The 6,721-nt window shown below is 39.7% G+C and overlaps 1 pseudogene; it reads right to left on the reverse strand.

Annotated features, from left to right (window-relative positions):
• Positions 1–3,341: 3,341 nt before the first annotated feature.
• The window catches only part of LOC116472432 (putative selection and upkeep of intraepithelial T-cells protein 1 homolog), a 61,451-nt pseudogene continuing 58,071 nt past the window's right edge, over positions 3,342–6,721 (reverse strand).

Below are 6,721 nucleotides of genomic sequence, written 5' to 3' on the forward strand. Positions count from 1 at the left end.
TTTCTTTTTATTGCTGAGTAGTATAACATTGTACGTATATCCCATAGTTTATTTAATCATTCCCTCATTGATGGACTTTTGGCTTATTTCTGCTTTATGCCCATTATAAATAAAACTAACATAAATATTTGTTTATGCAAATCTTTGTATAAATGTATCTTTTGTTTTCTCTTGGCTAAAAACCTAGGAGCAGCAGGGCTAGATCATATAGTAGGTATAAGCTTAACTTTTAAAGACACTGCTAAACTGTTTTACAAAGCAGCTGTACCATTTTACATTACCGTCAGTGGCCCAGGAATCTTCCACTTTCTTGTCAAACCTTGATATAGTCAGTCTTTTTGATTGTAGCCATTTTAATAGGCTTTTGGTGGTATCTCATTCGTGGTTTTAATCAACATTTCTATAAAGACTAATGATGCTGAGCATATCTGCATCGCTTTGGTGAAGTGTCTGTTTAAATCTTTTGCACATTTTTTATTAGGTGTTCTTATTATTGAATTTTGAGAGTTCTTTACACATTTTGTCCTTTATGAATGATATTCTTGGCAAATATTTCCTCTCAGTCTGTAGTTTGTCTTTTCATTTTTAAAACAGCGTATTTTAAAGAGAAGTTTTTATGAAGTCAAAATTATAAATATATTATAAATATATTCTTTTTTGGATTATACTTTTAGTTTCATAGCTAAGAAGTTTTTTGCCTCGTCCTAAGCTACAAAGGTTTTCTTCAAGAAGTTTCATTGTTTTACATTTTAAAAATTATGGTAAAAACTAACAATATGAAATGAATCCTCTGAACAAAATTTTAAGTGTATACTATAGCACAATATTGTACAGTAGGTCTCTAGAGCTTTTTCATCTTGTGTAACTGAAATGCCATATCCACTGAACACCAACTCCCTATCCCCTCACATGGCTACCCTGGGGAAACCATCATTCTACCTTCTGCTTCTATGAGTTTGATTACATTTGATACCTCATAGTAATGGAACCATACACTATCTGTTCTTCTGTGACTAGCTTACTTCACTTAGGATAATGTCTTCAAGATTCATCCATATTCTTTCATATGACAGGATTTCCTTCTTTTTAAAGGATGAATAACATTCCATTGTAAGAATATACCACATTTTCCTTATCTAATCATTGGTCAATGAACATTTAGGTTGTTTCCACATTTTGGCTACTGTGATTAATGCTGCAATGAATATGAGAGTGCAAATATCTCTTTGAAATCCTATTTTCAATTCTTTTGAAAATACCAGGAGTGGGACTGCTGGAACATATGCCAGTTCTGTCTTTTAATTTTTTGAGGAACCTCTATACTGTTTTCCAGAGTGGCTGCACTATTGACATTCTCACCAACAGTGCACAAGTATTCCAATTTCTCTACATTCCCTCCAACTCTTGTTATTTTCTGTTTTTTCTTAATTGCCATTCTAACAGGTGTGTGGCAACATTTCATTGTGGTTTTGATTTTTATTTCCCCAATTATAGTGATTAATTATAGTGATGTTGAGCACCTTTTCATATGCCCATTGGCCATTTGTATATCTTTGGAGAAATGTCTATTCAAGACCTTTGCCCACTTTTTAATCAAATTATTTGGGTATTGGCTTTTGAATTGTAGGAATTTCTTATGTATTTTAAATACTAACTCCTGTCACAAGTATGATCTACAAATATTTTATCCCATTCCAAAGACTGCCTTTTCACTCTGTTGATTGTTTCCTTTGCTGTGCAGAAGGTTTTTAGTTGGATGTAGTCCCACTTGTTTATTTTGCTTTTGTTGTTTATATTTTTAGTGTCATATCCAAGAAATCATTGGCAAGATCAATGTCACGAAGGTTTTTTATGATGTTTTCTTCTAAGAGTTTTATGTTGTCAAGTCTTAGTCTTTAATTCATTTTGAATTGATATTTTTTGTGTGGTGTAAGATAGGGATTCAGTTTCATTGTTTTACATGTCAATTTTCTCAACACCACATTTATTTATTTATTTATATTTATTTTTAGGGATAAGGTTTCACTCTGTTGCCCAGGCTGGAGTGTGGTGGTGCCATCCTAGCTCACTGCAGCCTTGAACTCCTAGACTAAAGTAATCCTTCTGCCTCAGCCTCCCAAGTAGCTGGCACTATAGTCACGTGCCATCATACCTGGCCGATTTTTTTTTTTTTTACTTTTTGTAGAGTTGGAGGTCTTATTATGTTGTCCAGGCTGGTATTAAACTCCTGGCCTCAAGCAATTCTCCCACCTCTGCCTCTCTAAGTATTGGGCTTACAGGCATGAACCACTGTGGCTGCCCAACACCATTTGTTAAAGAGACTATCTTAGGGTGGAGCGAAATGGCTGAATAGAAGCCTACACCATCTGTCCTCTCCCTGCAGGAACACTAAATTATAACAACTAACTACACATTAAAAGCACCATCACAAGAACCAAAACTCAAGTGAATAACCACAGTACCTGATTTTAACATCATATCACTGAAAGAGACATTGAAGAGGGCAGGAAAGACAGTCTTGAATTGGCAACGCTACTCCTCCCCTATCCCCTGGGCAGTGTCTGCGTGGCATGGACAATCTGTGCTTGGGAGAGAGACAGCAGAGCAATTGTGAGGCTTTGCATTGAATTCAGTGCTGCCCTGTTATAGTGGAAGGCAGAACCAGGCTGTACTCAGCTGACATCCGCTCATGGAGGCAGTATTTGAACTAGCCCTAGCCAGAGGGAAATCACCCATCCTAGTGGTCAGAGCTTGAGTTCCAGCAAGCCTCGCCACCAGCCTGGAGTGCTCTGGGGCCCTAAGTGAACTTGAATGACAGTCTGTGCCAAAGGATTGCAATTCCTAGGCAAGTCCTAAAGCTGAGCTGAGCTCAGAGCCAGTGGACTGAGGGCAACCTACTGAGAGACCAGCCAGGGTGGCAAAGGGAGGGCTTGCACCACACCTCCCCCACTCTCTGACAGCAGATGCATGGTGCAGAGAAATCTGTGTTGTTGAGAGGGGGCAAGTGCAGAAAATGTGAGACTTTACATTGAACTCTGTGCTGCCCTGTCACAGCAGAGACCTGTCAGTATTCATCACTTGCTGACCAAAGAGCTCGTGGGCCAAGAATAACCAACAGTGATACCCAGGTAGTACATTGTGGGCCTTTGGCTCTGAGACATGCTGGTTTCAGATGTGACCACATTCCCAGCTGTGGTGGCTATGGTGAAATACTATTTCAGAAAAGCAGGGAGTGGGGGAAAGTAAAGAGTACTCTGTCTTGCGCCACACATACCAGCTTGACCACACTGGGACAGAGCAACAAATAGGCTCCTAGGGTCCCCAAGTCTAGGCCTAGTCTCTTAGCATTTCTGGACCTTTCTGGAGCCAGAGGAAACCCACTGACCTGAAGGTTGAGTCCAAGGCCTGGTAGCATTAATCACAAGCTGATCGAAGAGCCCCTGAACTTTAAGTAAAACACCCCATGGGCTGCTGCTGGTGGTGGCCACAGGGAGAGGCAATGTCTGCCTGTAGAAAGGGGAGGGAAGAGTGGGGAGGAATTTGTCTTGTGGTTCGAGTGCCAGCTTAGCTGCAGTAGAATAGAACACCAGTAAATTTCTAAGGTTTTGACTTTAATCCCTGGCTTCCAGACAGCATCTCTGAATCTATCCGGGGCCTGGGGGAACTTGCCAACCTGAAGGGAGGGACAGAAACATCAGTGGGTTTGCCACCTGCTGATTGTAGAGCCCTAGTGAGCGGGGGAGAAAAAGGAAAAATTAGTTGGGCAGACAACTAAAGCTGGTCCTTGGTTAAATTCTTTTAAACAGAAAGAAAAATCACAGTTACAGGCACAAATAGAGCAGCCTGGGGTAAAACCAAACTGCAGCTGCTGCATTGATAAGAAATCAAAGTCCAACACAGAAGCCTTTTGTTCTTTGTGTGATTAGTGGGCTCCCATGAAAAAGTTTCCACCTCTTTTCCATGGGTACTTGCACAGGGAGGTGGGGGCTTACCCAAAACACATCCACAGTTGCACAAACAAGAGAACCTGCACTTTGTGCTGCCTAAAGATATGCCTGCAGCTCCACAGATGAGGGGAGTTGCACAGACAGCTTCACAGATAAGAGAAGTGACACAAATAGCTACAGAGATGAGGGGGAGTTTCTTATAAAAGCTGTTGGTGAGGGGGAGTTTCTTATAAAAGCTGTTGGATTCAACTGTAAAAATGGCAACCCACTCAGGCCCCCTCTCTGCTGTGGAGAGCTTTCTTCTTTTGCTGATTAAACTTTCACTCCAACCTCACCCTTGCCTCCATGCTCCCTAATATTCTTGGTCATGAGACAAAGAACTCCAGGTGATACCTCACAACAAGAGACTGCTACATTGTGGTGCATTGGTGAGACTGTAACACTAGGTCCTTGAGTAAACTTAGGTGGTAGCCAGATAGTGGTTACAGTGGGCCATGGGGAAGACCCAGTGCTGGGCTGGCTTCAGGTTTGAACCAACACAGTCCCAGCAGTGGCGGCCATATGTATCCTTCTGTCCTACCACTCCCAGTTCCAGGAGGTTGAACACAGAGAGATTCTGTTTGCTTGGGAGAAAGTAATGGAAAAGAACAAGAGTCTCTGCCTAATAATCCAGAAAAATTTTCCAGATCTTACCTAAGACCACCAAGTTGGCATCTCTATGAGCTTGCAAGAACCACAGCATTATTGAGTGTGAGGCTCAGATCCCTTTAAATACCTGGAAAGCCTTCCCATATAGAACAGGCACAAATAAGCCCAGAGCATGAAGACTACAATGAACGCCTAATTCCTCAGTGCCCAGACACAGACCAACATCTATAAGCATCAAGACCATCCAGGAGAATATGACCTTACCAAAGTGAGCTAAATAAGGCACCTAGGGCCAATCCTGGAGAAACATAGGTATCTGACCTTTCAGACAGATAATTGAAAATAGCTGTGTTGAAAAAGTGAAAAAAAAAAAAAATTCAAGATAACACAGAAAAGGAATTCACAATTCTATCAGATAAATTTAACAAAGAAATTGAAATTGTCAAAAAGATTTAAGTAGAAATTCTAGAGTTGAAAAATGCAATTGACATACTGAAGAATGCAACACAGTCTCTTAGTAGCAGAATTGAACAAGCAGAATAAATAATTAGTGAGCTTGAAGACAGGCTATTTGACAATAAGCAGTCAGAGGAGGCAAAAGAATAAAAACCAATGCAGCACACCTACGAAATCTACAAAAGAGCCTCAATAGGGCAAATCTAAGAGTTATTTGCTTTAAAGAGGAGGAAGAGAAAGGGATAAAGATAGAAAGTTTATTCAAAGGAATAATATAAGAGAACTTCCCAAATCTAAAGAAAGATACCAGTATTCAAGTAAAAGGTTATAGAACACCAAGCAGATTTAACCCAAAGAAGACTCCCTCAAGACATTTAATAACCAAACTCCCAAAGGTCAAAGATAAAGAACAAATCTTAAAAGCAGCAAGAGAAAAGATACAAATAACATAAAACGGACCTCCAATAAGTCTTGAAGCAGACTTTTCAGTGAAAATCTTACAGGCCAGGAGGAGTGACATGACATAGTTAAAGCAATGAAGGAAAAAAACTTTCACCCTAGAATAGTATATCTGGTGAAAATATCCTCCAAATATGAAGGAAAAATAAAGACTTTCCCAGACAAACAAAAGCTGAGGGATTTCGTCAACACCAGGTCTGTTCTACAAGAAATGCTAAAGGGAGTCCTTCAATCTGAACGAAAAGGACATTAATGAGCAACAAAATATTATCTGAAGGTATGAAACTCACTGGTTATAGCACACGGAAAAATCACAGACTATTATAATAAGACAGTAATTGTGGTATGTAAAATGCTTTTATCTTAAGTAGAAAGACTATAAAAAATAAGAACCATAAGAACTTTTCAAGACATAGTACAATAAAATATAAATAGTAACAACAAAATTTAGAGTGGAGGACAAAATTAAAATGTAGAGTTTGTATTAGTTCTCTTTCTGTTTGTTTGTATGTTTATGCACTGTTAAATTTTCATCAGTTTTTTTAAATTTTATTATTATACTTTAAGTTTTAGGGTACATGACAACGTGCAGGTTTGTTACATATGTATACATGTGACATGTTGGTGTGCTGCACCCATTAACTCGTCATTTAGCATTAGGTATATCTCCTAATGCTATCCCTCTCCCCTCCCCCCACCCCACAACAGTCCCCGGTGTGTGATGTTCCCCTTCCTGTGTCCATGTGTTCTCATTGTTCAATTCCCACCTATGAGTGAGAACATACAGTGTTTGGTTTTTTGTCCTTGCGATAGTTTGCTGAGAATGATGGTTTCCAGCTTCATCCATGTCCCTACAAAGGACATGAACTCATCATGTTTTATGGCTGCATAGTATTCCATGGTGTATATGTGCCACCTTTTCTTAATCCAGTCTATCATTGTTGGACATTTGGGTTGGTTCCAAGTCTTTGCTATTGTGAATAGTGCCGCAATAAACATACGTGTGCATGTATCTTTATAGCAGCATGATTTATAATCCTTTGGGTATATACCCAGTAATGGGATGGCTGGGTCAAATGGTATTTCTAGTTCTAGATCCCTGAGGAATCGCCACACTGACTTCCACAATGCTTGAACTAGTTTACAGTCCCACCAACAGTGTAATAGTGTTCCTATTTCTCCACATCCTCTCCAGCACCTGTTGTTTCCTG

Source organism: Hylobates moloch, unplaced genomic scaffold (genome assembly GCF_009828535.3).
Source record: "Hylobates moloch isolate HMO894 unplaced genomic scaffold, HMol_V3 SCAFFOLD_8, whole genome shotgun sequence".
Classification (NCBI taxonomy): Eukaryota; Metazoa; Chordata; class Mammalia; order Primates; family Hylobatidae; genus Hylobates; species Hylobates moloch.